Source organism: Gorilla gorilla, chromosome 1 (assembly GCF_029281585.2).
Source record: "Gorilla gorilla gorilla isolate KB3781 chromosome 1, NHGRI_mGorGor1-v2.1_pri, whole genome shotgun sequence".
NCBI classification, from domain to species: domain Eukaryota; kingdom Metazoa; phylum Chordata; class Mammalia; order Primates; family Hominidae; genus Gorilla; species Gorilla gorilla.
The window spans coordinates 94450512-94470242 of NC_073224.2; the positions used below are offsets into that span (position 1 = coordinate 94450512).

At 42.0% G+C, this 19731-nt stretch overlaps 1 protein-coding gene across 3 annotated transcripts in view; it reads right to left on the minus strand.

Moving 5' to 3' along the window:
• The window catches only part of NOS1AP (nitric oxide synthase 1 adaptor protein), a 320296-nt gene that overhangs the window by 64090 nt on the left and 236475 nt on the right, over nucleotides 1–19731 (minus strand). The window lies entirely within an intron of this gene.

Here is a 19731-nt window from a genome sequence, read left to right on the forward strand (position 1 = left end):
AGTCCCATGTGCCATGACGGGAAATGAAGAAAGAGCATCCACCTCCTTCCCCAAGCTTCCCAGGGGTGGGAGCATGCCTGGCTGGCAGGTCCAGATACTTTTCTTTTCTAATATTTTTATTTTTCCAGTTGCTCTGACTTGCCTACCTCATGCTGTATCTGAGGAAGAGGAAGTCAGAATCAGAACTCACCTGAAGGCACTTCCTCCCAGGACTTCAAGATAAGATGACAAGCCACTACTCGGGGCTTGTGTGTACTCCAGGCATCAGCATTTCTAATTCTCACCTGCCCCACCCTCAGGGCAATATGTCCAGGCCATTCTGATTTGGCCTGGGACAACTCACTCTCAATCACAATCTAGTGTCTTTTTCTTTTTTGTGTGTTTTTTAAAAATTATTTTATTATTTTAGATTCAGGGGGTTACATTTGTAGGTTTGTTACACGGATATATTGCGCAAGGCTGGAATTTGGGCTTCTATTGAACCCATCACCCAAACAGTGCACGCAGTACCAACGGGTACTTTTTCAGTCCTTGTCCCCCTTTCTCCCTCTTCCCTTTTGGAGTCCCCAGTGTCTGTTGTTTCCATCTTTACGGCCATGTGTATCCATTGTATAGCTCCCATTTGTAAGTAGGAACATGCAGTCTTTGGTTTTCTGTTTCTGTTTTAATTCACTCAGGATAATGGCCTGCAGCTGCATCCATGTTGCTGCTTTTATATATATATATAATATATATTTTTAATTATACTTTAAGTTCTAGGGTACATGTGCACAACGTGCAGGTTTGTTACATATGTATACATGTGCCATGTTGGTGTGCTGCACCCATTAACTTGTCATTTACATTAGGTATATCTCCTAATGCTATCCCTCTCCCCTCCCCCTACCCCACAACAGGCCCTGGTGTGTGATGTCCCCCACCCTGTGTCCAAGTGTTCTCATTGTTCAATTCCCACCTATGAGTGAGAACATGTGGTGTTTGGTTTTCTGTCCTTGCGATAGTTTGCTCAGAATGATGGTTTCCAGCTCCATCCATGTCCCTACAATGGACATGAACTCATCATTTTTTATGGCTGCATAGTATTCCATGGTGTATATGTGCCACATTTTCTGAATCCAGTCTATCATTGTTGGACATTTGGGTTGGTTCCCAGTCTTTGCTATTGTGAATAGCGCCAATGGAACAGAACAGAGCCCTCAGAAATAATACCACACATCTACAACTATCTGATCTTTGACAAATCTGACAAAAACAAGAAATGGGGAAAGGATTCCCTATTCAACAAATGGTGCTGGGAAAACTGGCTAGCCATATGTAGAAAGCTGAAACTGGATCCCTTCCTTACACCTTATACAAAAATTAATTCAAGATGGATTAAAGACTTAAATGTTAGACCTAAAACCATAAACACCCCAGGAGAAAACCTAGGCAATACCATTCAGGACACAGGCATGTTGCTGCTTTTTAAAGGACTGTGTACCTTTACTTCCAGGCCATTAGCAAACCTTAAAAAAAAGTGGGGGAGAAAAATGAACCCATTCCTATTTGACCTCGTTTTGATTTCCAATTACTTTTTTATTTTTTATTTTTATTTATTTATTTTTTTGAGATGGTGTCTCACTCTGTCACCAGGCTGGAATGCAGTGGCGCAATCTCGGCTCACTACAACCTCCATCTCCCCGGTTCAAGCGACTCTTCTGCCTCAGCCTCCTGAGTAGCTGGGACTACAGGCGCGTGCCACCACGCTCAGCTAATTTTTCTATTTTTAGTAGAGACGGGGTTTCACCATGTTGGCCAGGATGGTCTCGATCTCTTGACCTTGTGATCCTCCCGCCTCGGCCTCCCAAAGTGCTGGGATTACAGGCGTGAGCCACCACGCCCAGCTCCAATTACTTTTTTAAAGTCTTGTATCTTTCTTTTGGAAATGTGGGGAGGGGGTGGTTGGAAGGCAGGATGTAAGGACCCTTCCTCTTCTGTTTTCTCAAGTTTATCCTTTTGCTTTCAAGCAAACGAATACTTTCCTTCCAGTGTTATATGCAGAGAGGCATTAGGCAAAATCTTCCCAGTGCAAAATAATCAACAACAAAGGTTTGTACACTTGCTTGTCCACTCCTTGTCCACAAAGGGTGGAGAAATGTGAGCAGAAGACTGTGAAGGAGGCAAATCCTTGCTTGAGAATTCCTGTTATTTTCATCTGCTGTATGCCAGAAGCTCTTTTCTCATTGTCTCCCCACCACCGAAAAGCAGGTGTCGGGGTGGTCCAGCATGACCTCTGTTCTAAGATACGCACGTCTTACTGTGTACCCTGCCCCCCTTGGCCCCATATTGGCTTCTCCAAGATACAGAGCTGAGTCTGCTTCAGAGACTGCCCTGAGGAGCTCAGGGGGTACTGACAGGGTGTGGCAAGTGCAGACAGAGGAATGGAGCCAGTGAAACGCGGAGGAGGATGCAGCCAGCTGCCTGTGGGAACTGGGAAGGCACACAGGGAGCTGCTGCCTGAGCTGCGTCTCGAAGACAATGTGGGAGGTGGCAGGATTGTGGGGTGGGGAATGTGTCAGTCAGGGTCCTGGCAGGAAACAGATTATGTGAGTAGGCTGAAGAGAGTTTAATACAGGACTGTTTACAAAGGTGAGGGCAGTGCAGTGTCCCTGGGAGCCCTCAGCACCCCAAGTCCAGAGAGGCAGGGCAGGGAGCAGTTGCCAGAGCCGAGAGGAAGAGCTGTGTGCCATCTGGCAGGAGCTCCCAGGACAGGTCTACACAGGCCAGCCTCCCTGGGCACTGAGGACAGTGGGGAGGGCTGCCGAGCAGATCTGGGACAATGGAAATCTATCCATCACAGAGACAGAAGAGCAGGGAGAGCCCTTGCAATGGAAACTGCATGTGGAAAGGCATGAGGTCATGAGGTAGCACAGTTTGCCTGGGTACAGGGTTTGCAGGGCATACAGAAGGACTGGTGGGAGATGGGGACAGAGGGAGGTCAGGGCCAATTGTGGAGAGCCCAGCTACAGAGCTCAGACTTCACCTTGTGGGCTCAGGGCAAGGATGGGAGTCTAAGCAGGGGGATCACATGGCTGGTAGTCATGGTGGTGTGGAGGATGGATTGGAGGAGGGCAGGAGCAGAAGGAAGGCCACCAAGAGCCTACTGCAATACAGAATGCTTAGGGGAATCAACAGAATCTGGACCTGGGGCTTGCTGTCAGAAGAACTGGACTCAAATCCCCATTCTGCTGCTTACATTTGTGAGCTACTGGGTGAGTCTTTCAATGCTCAAGTTTTAGTTTTCTCATCTACAAACAGGGGAGCTGTTGTGAGAATTACAGTTTGGGAAATAAGTGCAGGGCACCTGGGCTCAGGGCCCTGAATGACACACCTGGAGCGATGCACAGCACAGTCTACGTAGCCAGACAAACCAACCCTGAGTCCAGGCAAGAAACACTGGAGGCCTAACAAAGGCAGGGGCAGCCACCATGGGGAGAGCAGGTGGACACAAGAATCGTTTCTCTGGGTGTGATAATGAGAGGGAAGGAGATGATTCTGAGCTGTGTAACTTGGCGGATGGACTAAACATTAATGGGGTCAAGGGCCACAGAAGGAAAAAAGAACTAAGGAACACGGAAGGAGGAGGAGTGGTGTGGCTCTGGACAGGTCAGATTTGAGAAGGCAAAAGCCAGATGGAATTGTCTAAGAGGCAATTGGAAATAAGGGATGGAGGGGATAGAGTGTGGGGGCAGAGGAGCATAGACTGGGATTTAGAGGGTGGTTGAAGCCATGGGAAATACGACATCCCCTGAGGAGCAAGAAGAAGAAGAAAGGGGGCTCATTGAGAGAATCCCACTAACAGTACCCATTTAAATGGAGGGCGTAACAGGAGGAGTCAGAAAAAAAAATACTGAGCAGAAAAAGACCAAGAGATCTGAGGAGGAACAAGAGAAAACAATCGTGGAAGCTGAGGGAGGAGAGAGTCTCCAGAAGGATGGAAAGACCCACAGCATTAAGTGCTTCACAGAGACTGAATAAGATGCAGACAGAAAGCGAGCCAGGGATTCTGCAACTAAGACATCCCTGGTGGCCTTAGCAAGAGCAGTCTCAGTAGAGTAGCTCAGGAAGCCCATTTAAAATGAGCTGAAAAGTGAATGGGAGTTTTGGAAATACAGATAGCAAATGCAGTTTCTCCAAAGAGTCTGGCAGTGAAAGGGCAAGACAGGATGGTGGGTTTGAGGGTCATCTTTTCTTTTTAGGATGGCAAAACCTAAGCCTATTTATAGGCTAGAAAATAAGGGACAAAACAGAAATAGCCTCAAGATCTAGGGGAAATGTAGGGAAAATGATGGTTCAAGACATAGAGACAGCAGAAGGCAGAGTGCAAGAAGAGGAGCTCGCCTGGGGTCCGAGACAGCACCAACTATGAACCAGCCACTAAGGTGGGGGCCAGTCCTGCCCCTGGCTTGTATCCCTCTCCCTTTCTTAGGCAGTATTTTGGTGGCCCTTCTGAAGTAGCTAAGCCTTTCCCTGCGAGAGAGCTAATGCCGTTTTGATGTGGAAGTAGGAGTGGGGCTGGTTAAGGCAAGAGGTCAGTTTAATGTTTAGTAAAGTGTCCTGATAAAAAGCAAGGGCTGTTGTAACTGCCCCAGACCTGCATTTCACCCATCTGCTACTGACTTCCCTTTCTCATAGGAAGGAACCAGAAACGTGACATGGATCAAAAGGACAGTACGTGGGATCAAAAGGACAGTACGTGGAATCAAAATCATTTTGCTGTTATTTTCTTAGAGAGGAGATTCATATGAATGCCTCCTGGCTCTCAGGACCTGAGGGATGGGGCTCATGTAGATATACGAGGGCTGGAAGGGTGGGGATGCCTAGCCAATACTACATGCTCTCTTGGGATCTGTTTATGAGTCTTGCAGTCTGTCTTTTACATTTAGCTTGTCAAATTCCCCTTCATCAGCTGAGGTGTTTGACAGGCTAAATTGTTTCCTTGGGGTTTTGTCCTTCTCATGAGTGAACAAAGGTAATCAAGAGAAATTTAGGTTTAACTCTTTTACTAAGAAAATTCTTCTTACATACATATACACATACAAAAAACTTTGGTGTGTGTATGTGCACGTGTGTGTACACATGTGTATATACATATATCTCTCTATATATTTTTAACAGTGTTTGAGTCTGAGGACACACCACTGGCCCAGACCCTGGACGGCTGCTCCGACTCTGGAAGGAAATGCACCTGCACTACCTCATCTCCCCCAGCAATCAGGACCATCTCCAACAATTAATTATGTGCTGATGGGAGACACTGAGCAACGATGAGCTCATGTGTAGATCTCATCTGTCAGGGGCTGCCATTCTGAGGTTCTTCTTGCTCACCTCCTCCAAAAAACCTTTTATTGGAGCAATTAATACAAACAAGATGAACACATTTACCCTTTATGATGGCTTCATTTCTCCCACCCACCCCCTTATCATTATGAATTATCAGTAAAAACTGCAACAAATGAGACAAGAGATGAGGTCAATGTCAGACCTCTGAGCCCAAGCTAAGCCATCATATCCCCAGTGACCTGCACATGTACATCCAGATGGCCTAAAGCAACTGAAGATCCACAAAAGAAGTGAAAATAACCTTAACTGATGACATTCCACCATTGTGATTTGCTTCTGCCCACCCTAACTGATCAATGTACTTTGTAATCTCCCCCACCCTTAAGAAGGTTCTTTGTAATTCTCCCCACCCTTGAGAATGTACTTTGTGAGATCCACCCCCTGCCCCTAAAACATTGCTCTTAACTCCACTGCCTATCCCCAAACCTCTAAGAACTAATGATAATCCCACCACCCTTTGCTGACTCTCTTTTGGGATTCAGTCTGCCTGCACCCAGGTGAAATAAACAGCCATGTTGCTCACACAAAGCCTGTTTGGGGTCTCTTCACATGGACACGTGAGACAGTCAAAGGCCAAGATAATCCACGAAAAAAGATAATCAGGCCCTAAAGCAAAGAGCTAACTGCACAGCAGTAGCTAGACAGGACTGGCATCCTCGGCCAACCAGAGGAAGGAGGGTGTGCATTTTCAAAGGCAGCTTTGCTTAGTGGTTAAACCCACAACATCAAGAGGTGCTGGGCTTTCTTCCTGAGCAAAGCTGAACAAGGTCATTTGACTTCTTGTTTCTCAGTGTTCTCAACTGCGATGCTGTCTTTTTAGTATTATTTGTGTGCTGCTTGTTATCTTCTATTAGAATATATGTTCTGATGTTCTAATGTTAACATTTTTTGCCACTGTTCTCAAATACCTTCACATATGGGCTGTGTTCAGCGCTCAACACACTTTTTTTTTATAGGTGGGTTGGTTCATTCATTCGTTCGTTCATTCATTCATCCACTCAGTCCCGAATAAAAGTCTACAGAATGAGTGTAATTAATTTCTGGGAATTGTGCAAAAGTTTAAGAAGTCAATTACATTGAATAAATACGTATTGAGCCCTATTGTGTGTGAGACAAGTGGTTAAGGAGCCCCAAAGATAGATAAGATATAGTTCCTACTAAAAACTATGATACATAAACTACAATAAAAGGATAAACTTAAGGGCTGTATAGCACCTTAGGGTCCAAAGGACAAACCTTAATTAGATCCCCACTGTGGGGGTAGGGATGAAATCAGGAAAGCATTCCTGGTGGATGTGTTATTTACAATAAACGTTGAAAGATTAATAAGAATTTGACAGGCAGAAATGTTAAGCCAAATACAGAGGACTCCTCAGTTAATCATGGTTTGATCATGGTGACTGCCAGCAACTGGGAAAGGCTGTAACTCCTCAAAAGCCAGTTCTCAGGGTCTCCTGATAAAGGATGTGGAGACTTGCAGATAACCCAGCTTTTTCCACTCCATCTTTCCCAAATTCTGTGCTTAACCCTCTGGACCTCGCAGTCATCCTCACCTCTCCAGTTTGAGGTCTGCCACCAGAGAGGAAGCCAAGGCTCACAGTCTGATTGTGCTCTCAGAGGTGTGACGCCACCATCCTTCCTCCCAATTGTGCCAGGACACAAGATGGAAGCCACGGAAAGCTTACCCAGTCAGGCCAGACGACAGGGCACTGTGGCAGTATCTAGACAGGTGTTTAGTACAAAATGCTCATGCTGTGGAGTAAGCTACAACACGGTCCTACTACAAGCCCAGAGGTTATCTATTAATATTAAAGGTTTGTCAGGCAGGCGCTACAGCTCCAAATCAAGACCAATCTTTATTTACCTTTGGGGTTAGGGTTGGCCCTTTACTCTGGCCCTTTACTCTGGGCCTTCACATGGTCCTTACATGTCAGTGTAAAACCCAGGCCCTAGGCCAACATTCCCATCATCCATGTGATTCCAAGGACACTGAGGGTAACATAAAGGTCCCTCCTAAGCGAATCCTCTTCCCTTTAATAATCTGAAACTCACCAACATGAGATTGGTTTGTTTTGAATGACTCCTCTAACAAAATGCAAATATCTCTTGGGCTGGTAAATAAAATTTATTAAGCATTCAAACATTAAATCATTAATAAAGTTAGATTGGTTTGTTTTTTTCTCCTCCTACTCTTACTTGAGCAGTAGAAGAGCCAATGATAAACCTTCCCAGCTTTAGATGCAAATATTCAAAGATGATATTCAACAGTTATTGGCAAAATAGGAGTCTTACCTTGGAATTCATAAACATGCAGGACTCTGGGGTACATGAATTCTCCTAAAATTCAAAACTTTGCAAGAATGATTTTTTTTTCTATGGAGAAAATACAATTTTCAGCAGATTCTCAAAGGTATTTGTATCCCAGAAAAGGTCAAGACCATCTGATGGACTCCCAGGCCAGTGCCAATTTGGTAACAAGGAGAGAAGTCAAGGAAAGAAGTGTTTGTTTTATTTTTCACACACTTTCCCTTCTGAGATTCTTCAATGTTTTGCACAAATTCTAAATTGATTCCCTTTACACATTTAAGAAGAATAAAATGAAGCACAGAGTAAGGAAATTTGACACCAGCCAATCATTTTGTAGTAGAACTATGACCAGCCTGTTTCCCTGCTCCCCTGTTACTTTCTCCATAGGGTAATTCCCTCCCTGGTAAACAGTATTTAATTTTGTGAAGTTTTCTAAAGGTGGCCTAATTTAATTTTCCATCATTAGTGTAAAAGATGCCCTCTAGGGCCAGGCCCAGAGAGGCGGATCCAGAAGTTTAATTTTGATTGCTTTGGTAGCTATTTTCAGTTTCCTGCTGTGCAGGTCTATGGGCTCTCTCATGAGCTCCCTGCCCTGGGGGCTGTGATAACCCTTCCCAGTTTTAGATACAAAAGGGTTATGCAAGGGTAGAAGACAAGGCCACCAAAAGGATAAATCAGCTTAGTAGCCTTTTTGAGATGAACATTTTAGTGCAGCAAACAAGCAAATCAAGGCTGCCCCAGCTTTGTCGTGAAGTATGTATTTATTGAGCACCTACTATACACTAAGAATCCTTCTAGGCACTTGGGATGCAACAGCAAAACATGCATGGTCCCCACCCTCATGGAGCTAAGCATGAGCTAAGAGTTACCATGACACAAATTTCCATTTTTCAGGATAACTGAATTTAAAATCAAGTGGGAGGCCAGCAGAGGCAGAAAGCCCTCAGAAAGGACAAAGGTAAAAGCACTGAAGCTTCAACCTGAGATCACTGGGGCCTCCTTTTCCTCCCTCATTTACTCTATATTCAGACACCACTAGTCTGAATGGTCCATGCTTAAAACAGCCCACAGGTTGACTGCTTTCTATGCATTTCTACTGCTGTCACCCAGTTTGGCCAGACCCAGATACTCTCCCCATTACACTCAGATCCCCAAGCAATCTCTCTTCAGTCCATCTCACTGAGAGGAGTTTCTTTCCATTTGGGATGAGTTGCATTCCAAGCCAGACTGGTTTTCCTAAAATATCACTTTCACTTTGGAACTCTCAGAGCCAAAGCCATCATGGGAAGACTGCAAGTATAGATGTGGGAGGCAGCTCTTGATATATTACTGAGAGAAAAACAGGATAATTTAGAACTAAATGTAGAATATTAGAGTTTGAAAGAATATCCGAGTGTCAATATATTTGCATATGGAGCAGTACTAGGAGGAATAGGTGTTGAAGAAAGAATACGGACACTTTCCTTTATAAAACTCTTCACTACTTTATTTTTAGTAACAGTTATGTATTATTTGGTCATTTAAAAACTTATGCCTCACCTTCCCCTGAACATTTATCTAAAAACTATCATGGAAAGTTTAATAGAAGTCACAGTGAGATCCTTGAGGGCATGGGAGACACCCTGTTTGTCTGCATTCTAAGCACTTTCTACATAGAGGCATGAAATGACTTTTGAAAAGAAAGGGTGAAAGAAAGAAGGAGAGAGAAAAAGAAAGGTCTTGGACACATGTGCTAATATGTACATATAACTTGGAGCCACCATGCCTCCAATGATTTATAAGTCATTAATCCCTTGCTGGAGACTCATCATCCATTGTAGGTATTAACTGAGACTCACTAAGCACAAGGGACTTTTTGCACCCTATAAGGAGGGATAAACACTACAACCCAGAACTTTCCCTTCAGGAAAGATAAAGAATACATATAACTATGTAGGGTTGAAAGCAAACAAAAGAGAAGGAGGCAAAAAACAGAAATAGGAGAAATGAGAACTGGTAGATGATACTGCAGGGCAACGCAGAAGAACAGAGGAATGTGCTGGTGTGTCTGGAGGTGTGGGGAATGCATGGGTAAATGTGGAGGGAGCCATTTCTGTGAAGTAAGTGGTGGAAAGCAAGGCCAGGCCATGAGGACCTGCAGGATGGTGGCCCTGACAAAGACATACCCAGGGCTTTGGAAGAAAGGGAGGGTTAACAGAAGACGGGCTCTTGGGTGGTGTTAGCAGGGTTAAAAAAGGATAGGAGAGAGCTGAACATACTTGTAGGGAGAAAGAGGGTATCCAGGAAGACAGAGAGACAGAGCATAGTTCACAGCTCAAGGTGCTGAAGAAACAAGCGAAGATGGTTCCAGAAGAGAGAGAGAGAGCGAGTGAGTCAGCGAACAGAGAGACAGTTGGCAGTGACACTAAGATATTCTAAGGGAGGAGAGGACAGCTGAGGAATCTCAGAGAGGTGTGGGGGTCACCTATGGAAACAGAGGGTATACAGGGTTGACAGGTAGAAGGTAAGAAGGGCATTATGATGGGTATTATCATCTACCAGGATGAATAAGGGATTGCTAGGTAGCCCTGGGAACTAACAGAAGCTAGGCAGCATGAATGGTATTTCCTTCCCCTTCTTAGTTCGTAAGATTCTCCATGCGTAAAATTGGGTAATTCCTACTCATGCATATGTATGAAAAGGAACTATCAATGAAAGGTTTTGAAGCTGGAGGAAATAAAAACATCAACTCTACATGAAACATGACTCATGACTAGAGTGATGGACACTCATATCCGCCAGATGGGCTGGCCCAGAAATGATATGAGAAGTTAGAAAGAGATCTATAGGCTGCGCTGCCTCCACATCCCTGATGATCAGTTTTCTCAGTTTAGCAAAGGCTGCTCAAAAACCTTAGGCAATGGGAGGCTGAAGGAAGAGAAAACACTCAACCTTATAGAAAAAGCACAGAAGGTGCAGATGTCACCCCATCACTTATAAACCACACAGAGAGCAAAAAGGACATGTACATATCATAAGCAAAGAACAGGGTATACCTCCTTCCCTGATTTTTTTTATGACCCTTTGTGCCTTGGACCCCTTCCAGAGTCTAACGGGAATGGAGAAAAGGGAATGCATTCCAGGATTTGAGTTGGAGTGTGGGGCATGTGAAGATGTGGAAGAAGGGAAGACATAGAGTCATCTCTGTCTGGGAGGTCTCTGATTTTGGAGGGACAGCATGGACTTTGGAGAGGTATCTTAAAGATATCCTTAAATCCTGAGAGTGCTTTTTAGCTCCACAAAACAATACAGTGACTAAATATTATAGCATTTCCCTTATCTCATAATTATGATTCCACTTACATATCCCAGGTCAGGATTGTATATAAGCACATTTTGAAAAAATAATAATGCTTAAAATTACACATACTTTAAAAACCTTCTATCTTTATCCCCATAGGACCTTTTCATCTTCCCTTTATAAGGGAAGTACTAGCTCCTCTTTTTAAATACATATTTATTTGATCTCACTATTAAGTTGTAATTCATCATAACATGGCTCTCCTTTCTTTCACTACCAAGTAACTAAATGGCTGTCCCCAACTCCCTACTGAAACTGCTCTGCAGAAGTCACCACCTCTTCCATCTGATAAATGCAAGTCTTTCTTATGTCTGTACTCTGAACTACTCATTCTCCTGTAAGGATGGATGCCCTTTTTATTTATTTCCAAGTCTTTACAAAAGCTGCCCAGGATTTCTTCTACCTTACTTCCATAATAAAAAGGTATTTAAGGAGTACTTTCTAAGCTTCAGCACTTGAAAAGCACTTAACTTTGCATATTCTTAAAGATAATTCACTGTCTTCTGTCTTACACTTTTTGCCATCAAAAAATTATTTCTTTGTAGACAATATATTTTTCCCCTTCAGCTGGTTTTAAAATCTTTGTCTTTAACATTCTGTCATTTCATTACTGAGTCTAGAGTTTAAGAACTGATTTCTTGTTTACCTTGCTTGTAGTTTGATATGGTTCCTGAATCTCAGCATACTCATCTTTCCTGAATCTTGTTCATCTTGATCATTTAAACTCTTGATTGTTAACTAAGTGAAACATACTACATGGGTATTCTGATTTCCCAAGAAATCCCAAATATCACAGAATAGCTCTATAAAATCCCCATTTACCTTAAAATGTAGTTTGTCCTGTATTTTTATACATCATTTTTATAACAAAAACAGAGTATGCAAGCTTATGAATGAGGCACCATTAAAGGTGGTTAGCACTGAGCACAGAGGTAAAACAAAATGGGCAAAAGTGTGAGTGCCAGACAGCTCTCTAACCATGCAGCAGCTGTGTGACCATGGGGAGGTTGCCCGATATCACTGAAGCTTAATTTCTGTCTTAAGAATGAGAATGATAGATTCTACCATTCTACCACTCAGGGTTGCTGGGATTAAGTGAAGTAACGCATGTCAAGTTCTATCTGACCATATTCCTTGAGGGTAGGACTGTGTCCTAGTAACCACCTGTACCAATTTATTGCTACTCAGCTCCAAATTTACCTTTCAATACAAGCTCTGTGGTAATGGACAGAATTCCTCTAAGCACATCTCCTGTACAGCAGCACGATGGTAAGATTCCTCTGCAGAATGGAGGGGCAACACTGCAGAATGAAAGGGCTTCCCTTGGTCCGACTGCTACACAGCCCGTCAGTGGTGTGGATATGAGGATGTCCAGTGGTATGCATGCCCAGAACACACATCCCTCAGTGACCTCAGCACCAGCCCCGCCTGGTTATCACCTCCCTACAGCCCTCCTAAAGCAGACACTAGGTGTTGTGGGCCTCCCATCCACAGTGATGCTCTAACTGTCTCTGCTAGCCTTCCCCCTGCCCCCCAGGTTTGTTTTTCACAGCTCTCCTGATGTAGACATTGCATACTCTATGTCTCTTACCCGCAGCCATACCCCAACTCCACCTGTGTGCCCACTCACCAGCTGCAGATCACCTGATCCAAGCCCTGGAGGATGGCTTTCTGTTTTCCCTGCACCTGGGACCAGCTCTGACATAGGCAATCTGGTGAATTTCTCTGTCACCAGTAGCTGTAATCATATCTTCTACATTAATGTCTAAAGGGCATCTTGGGAATGGGTCTACCTTCCAAATTTGTGCTGCCTTGAGTACTCTCCTCTTTACACTTTGTAGGTACTCTTTTATTATAGTTTAATAGTTCTTTATAATAAATTTCTCCTGTTTAAATCACTGCATGGTTTCTGTGTCCTGATTGGACCCAGGCTGACATACCAGTGTTTCCCCTAGTGCCTAGCACAATGAACAACAAAACACATTACCTCTCCATGCAACCCTTCTTCCCTTCTCTAGTTAGCCCTGAATAATTTATCTTTGACTTGCTCAAAATCAAAACAGATCAATGTAGAAAGCCAAAGTTGGAATAGACTTCTAATTCTTTTTTTTTTTCTTTTTTGAGACAGAGTCTTGCTCTGTCACCCAGGCTGGAGTGCAGTGGTGCAATCTCGGCTCACTGCAAGCTCTGCCTCCCAGGTTGACGCCACTCTCCTGCCTCAGCCTCCCAAGTAGCTGGGACTACAGGCGCCCACCACCACGCCTGGCTATTACAGTGTATTTCTGTATTTTTAGTAGAGGCCGGGTTTCACCCTGTTAGCCAGGAGGGTCTCGATCTCCTGACCTCGTGATCCGCCTGCCTCAGCCTCCCAAAGTGCTGGGATTACAGGCATGAGCCACAGCGTCTGGCCTAGACTTCTAATTCTTAATCATGTCACTATTTGGATGTTAACTGATGCCATTTCTGGAGACTGGCTGGAACTCCTAATGGAGACTCTACCTAATTTGATCATTTAAACTCATAACTGAAGAATTACTTCCATTCTGGCTCCTGAAGACTTCAGGTCAGATTAATTTACTCCCTCTAGTTTTAAAAAGGAGTTTTGTTTGTTGTCTATTCACTCATTTCAAGGAACATAAACAGCCTAGGGACTAATTTAGTCAAACATGTTAATTCCATCAGTGTCCACCAATAAGACTAGGACAGGGGATGCTAAGGCAGGAAAACTGAAACTCAAAAGCACAGTGACTTCCATAACAGAACAACTACTCCAATACTATTTAGTTTATTTTTTTCTAGGAAGCATGCCCTTGAAGCCAGAAAGAGTAGAATAAGCAGATTAAGAAAGAAAAGGAAATCCAAAATGAATAAAAGAGAAAAAAAACAAAGTCTCTATTTTCCAGGCCTACCACTGTTCTATTCAACAGCCTTATCAGTGACTTGGATGAAACTTTTTTTTTTTTTTTTTTTTTTTTTTTGAGACAAAAGTCTCACTCTGTTGCCCAGGCTGGTGTGCAGCCTCTGCCTCTCAAGTTCTCACTCTGCTGCCCAGGCTCGGCTCACTGCAGCCTCTGCCTCCCAGGTTCAAGCAATTCTCCTGCCTCAGCCTCCTGAGTAGATGGAATTACAGGCACCTACCACCATGCTCAGCTAATTTTTGTATAATTAGTAGAGATGGAGTTTCACCACTTTGACCAGGATGGTCTTGAACTCCTGACCTCAAGTGATTCGCCCGACTTAGCTGCCCAAAGTGCTGAGATTATAGGTGTGAGCCACCATGCCGACTGATGAAACTATTCTTATTAAAGCTGCACTTAGCAAAAAACTCGGAGGGAGAGTTAGCCTATTACTAGAACCTGATGTGGTGGTTTTATACTGGGTCAACTCACCTAGGCTAGAACTATGTGTCTGAGCATTCCCTCTCCTATTTTACGGTTGCCCACAAGAATAATTTGTGGGAGATTTGGGAAGTGAGAGTGAAGCAGGAGCTATTATGTGCTGGAGGTCATAATAGCTCCAGCTATTCTGGGAAAGAATGGATGTCAAGGTGCCAGGGAGTTGTTTTGTTTAAGTTTGTCCTCACTTTTCTCTGTACCTAGCTTGGCATCAAGCTCTCCTTCATGACTATTAGCCCTGCTGAACAACAGTCAGCTCAGACCCAGCATCAGAAACTTCACTGCAAACTCAAAGGTGGTTGCCATGAAGAGCCAACAGCCTTCCGGAGACTTCTGCACCTGTCCCCTTTGCAGTTCTAATCTAGCACATGGATGTGGCTGGCTTCCTGCACATTCTGACTCATGACCCACACCAGGGTTGGTTAATAATTGTTCTCTGAGCCTTTCTAGACTTTTTACTTCCCAGCTCCTACTGAAATTGTACAGGTCCAAATCCTATAGCAAATTCCTTATTACAGGACACTCACAGTCATCCTGCTTCCCTGATTGAAATCCTGATTCACAAGGATTCAAAAACTGAAGAATAGCCTCAAATCAATTACATTTAATTTAACATTAATATATGCAAAGTTTTATATTTAGGCTAAAAAACAAAGAAACTTACAGAAATAAAGAATGAGTAAAACCTGAATTAAAAACAATTACTGTTATTATCCCGAGGAGTCTGAACTCCAACTCCACTATGACCTAGGACCAAACACAGTTTGCTAAGCAAATAAATTACACTGGATCTAATTCATCCAAAATGAATGTATAACTTCATATTGTGGGGGTAAAAATATGTCTTCCACATTTTACACTGATAAGACAATATCTGGGATATTCTATTAAACGCTAATATTTTAAAGAGGAAATACTGTTTTCTGAAATTAAGAAGTCTAGAAAAATACCATAAGAATGGCTTCAGGAACTTGGGTTAACTTAAAAGAGAAACAAGATCTATATATTTGTGGCTCCAGAGATAAGAGCTAGGATAAATGGAAAACAATTATACATTAAAAAAATTTACTTTCGTTTAATGAAGAACACTGTAATAGTGAATCACTTCCTGTGATAAAGAGGTATACTGTAATAAAGGATAAACTGAAAAAAAAAAAAAAGGAGAAATTGGTTTAGATGTCCACCATAGTGTTGTTAACCTCTTAAGATTCCATGATGTTATAGGTGACCGGGGCTAAAAAAAGGGGGTGATGGCAAGTTACTGCTTAACGGGCACAGAGTTTCTGTTTGGAGTGATAAAAAAGTTTTGGAAACAGTGGTGATGGGTGCACAGGACTATCAATGTAATTAATGCCACTGATTTGTATGCTTAAAAAATGGTTAAAATGGCAAAATTTATGTTATATATATTTATTTCACCACAATTAAAAAACATATGATTCTGTTATTCTATGTGAATAATGCAAAAGATTTAAATAAAAAATTTGACTTAATAAAAAATTAAAAATTCATTCGTCTAAAATGAACACTTCAGTAAGCCAGTGTTTCATAAAGCCACAAACAATTGTATGTATTCTTCAGCAGAGCTAGTGAATCAAACCAGAGTGGTCCCTTCAGGGCAGAAAAATAACTATACCCATGAAAAGCTCATTTGTAAATGTTACCATATTATCATAATAAATATCCTTGTTCATGATAAAATGGACCATATATATTTTAGAAAAAAGGCCTCATACACACACACACACACACACACACACACACACACACACACACACATACACAGATATAAAAATTCACATGTACACAGACCAAAACATCACAATTTAATACATGAAAAAAAGTACCCAGGACACTGAAAACACAGGGACTAAAGTTTATTTCTTTGTTTTTAAACACAAGTTGCTAAATTTTGATAGACTAGAAAGACATCCACAAGACTATCAACAATCAGAGAGCTTACTGTGTGAGTTTTGAGGCCAAAGAAAAATTCATTTAACATTTAAAATGTATTTGGCGTTCCCCATTCCCTCTAATATTTCTTCCTAAAAGTGAATGGATGGAAAAAGACATACGATACTAATACTAATTGAATAAAAAAACTTTTTTCAAAAAGAAAGAAGACTATTACTACCTGATTTCAAGAATTATTAAACTATGGTAATCAAGACAGTGTGGTACTAGTGTCAAGACAGACAATTAGACAAATAGGACAGAATAAAGAGTCCAGAAATAAACCTCACAGATACGGATAACTGATGTTTAGCAAAGGCACTATAGTGGAGAAAGAACAGTCTTTTCAACAAACAGGGCTAGAACAACTGGACATCCATTTGCAGAGAGGGAGGGAGAGAGGAACAGAGAGAAAGAAGAAGAGAAGGAAGAGGAGGAGGAGAAGGAGAACTTTAATCTATTCCTCATACCACATAAAAAAATTGAATCAACTTGGATCATACACATAAACATAAAACCTAAATTTAAACTTCATGCTTTAGAAGAAAACAGAAAAAAATCTTTGTGACCTTGAGTTAGGTACAGATTTCTTAGCTATGACACCAAAAGCACAATCAATAAAATTTAAAAAATTGACAAATTGGACTCCATCAGAATTTAAAACTTTTGCTCTTTAAAAGACACTATTTAAAAAAAAAAAAAAAAGACAAGCCAGACTTGGAGAAAATGTTTGTAAACCATGTATTTGATAAAAAGTCTTACATCCATAATTTATAAAGAACTCCCAAGATTATGAAAACAAAATGGGCTAAAGATTTGAACAGATGCTTAAAAATATATACACAAATGGCATGTAAGATCAAGAGAAGGCTGAGTGCAGTGGCTCACGTCTATAATCCCAGCACTATGGGAGGCTGAGATGCAAGGTTTGCTTGAGCTCAGCAGTTCAAGACCAGCCTGGGCAACATAGTGAGGCCCTGTCTCTACAAAAATTTAAAAATTAGCTGGGTGTGATGGTGCACATCTGTAGTCCCAGCTACCCAGAAGGCTGAGGTGAGGGAATTGCTTGAGCCCAGAAGGTTGAGGCTGCAGTGAGCCGTGATTACACCACTGGTACTCCAGCCTGGGTGACAGAGTAAGACCCTGTCTCAAAACAAAGAAAAAGATGATATTTAATATTAGTCATTACAAAAATGCAAATTAAAATCACAATGAGATATTAATAAACACATATTTGAAAAGCTAAAATTAAAAGGACTGACAATACCGGATGTTGGCAGATATGGAGGAATTGGGACACTTGTACACCACTGGTGGTATCCCTTTAGAAAGCAATCTGGCAATTTCTTTAAAAGTTAAATGTATACCTATCATATGAGTCAGCCATTCTGTGCCTGGGTATTTACCCAAGAAAAATAAAAGCATATGTCCACGCAAAGACTTGAACATAATGAACATATGAATGTTCATTACACGAACATTCATAGATCCTTTAATAGTAATAGCCCAAAACCGGAAACCACCAAAATGTCCATGAACACATGAATGGTTATGCAAGCTGTGATATACCTATTAAGAGATCATTGATCTGTAATAAAAAGGGACGAACTGCTGATACATGCAATGACAAGGAATGAATCTCAAAATAAATTATGCTGAGTGAAAGAAGCCAGCTCCTCCCAAAAAAGAGGATATACTGTTGATTCTATTTACACAAAATTCTAGAAAATGCAAACTCATCAATAACAGAAATGAGATCGTGGTCGCTTGGGGATGTGGGGATTGAGATTGGGGATGAAGTGGGAGAGAAATCAGGAGGGAAGGGTTACAAAAAGCACAAGGAAACTTTTGGGGTGATAGATATGTTCACCATCTTGACTGAGATTTATCACCAAGTTATTCAACTTTAAATATGTTTGATTTTTGCATGCCAATTATACCTCAATGAAGCTGTTAAAAATAAGCAAAGTCAGCAGCTTACTTGGGACATGTGAAAACTTTGGGGAAAGTCTTTTCTTTCAACCAGCAAAAGGCAGAACTCACTCATGATCAGCATCCATAAGGCGGTCACTTTTTTCCATATATGGTGCCAGCATTAAGAAAATAAAGCCAAGAAACTCTTCCTTTTACAAAATGCATATCATAGGTGCCTGCCCATTCACATTCTTCAAGCCAGCTTCTGATGCAATCTGTTTCTTAAATCCTTTTCTCATCACTCAAGTAGAAGGTAATTGTTCCCTTCGGTGAATCACCATAACGCTTATGTTAATTTTCAGATATTAATTCAATGCATTTATCCATCCACCCATTGCACATTTATTAAGTGCTTCATTTGGGCCAGACACAGGTTTAGCGCTAGATATACAAAAGTGAGTAGAAGGGCATAGATTTTTCCCTCAAGAGCCTAACAGGCTAGTGGCAAAAAATTGACATTTGTTTTTTAAAAAAGTAACAGAAACACTATAACAAGTATTTCAAAAAAATATTAAACAGTACTACAGGAACACAGAGGCAGAAATTCATTTTGTCAGACATACTATCTTATACCTCAGTAACTTGTCCATTTCCCACTAGCCTAAAACTCCCTGAGAACAAGGGACTGCAACTCATTGAGTTTAGTAATCTATGAAATTACCTAGCACAGTACCTGGCATGAGTATTTCACACCTGCACATTGTTTGGATGAATGGACATTCCATTTCACAAGCATCTGCTCTTTAAAAGGCAGGGCCACCATGCTGCCAACTTCACACGTTGAGTTCCAACCCTTATCCACTTTGTCAACAAAAGCATGACAATAATTTGAGAGCGGACAAAATCAAAACCTAAATCTACATCCCCAAATTCCTAAAGGAATGGCCATTCTCCCAATGAGGAAAACAGGAAGGAGGTGGGGCTTAGTCTGCCGAGATCCAGGACACAAGAATGACACCCATGACTCGAGCTCCTGTCATGGTTCCTGGGAGAGCCTGGCTTTCTATATGTTCTTGCTATCTGATATATTCTTCTGCCCAGGACAATACACATGGCTGGCAGCCATCTAATCTCTAGAGGAATCATACCAGTCTCCTTGTAAAAGCAATTTCTGGGTGTATGTTGGTTCAGTCTGCTATAATAAAATACCAGAAACTGGCTGGCTTATAAATAATAGTTTATGTTTCACAGTCCTGGAGTCTGGGAAGTTTAAGATTAAGGTGCTGGCAGATTCGGCATCTAGTGAGGGCCCACCTTCTAGCTGTGTCTTCCCATAGGGGAAGGACATCACCATGGGGCTAGCTGGTTTTCTGGGGCCTCTTTTTATAAAATAAGGTCACTAATCCCAAACATGAGGGCCCCACCCTCATGACTTAATCA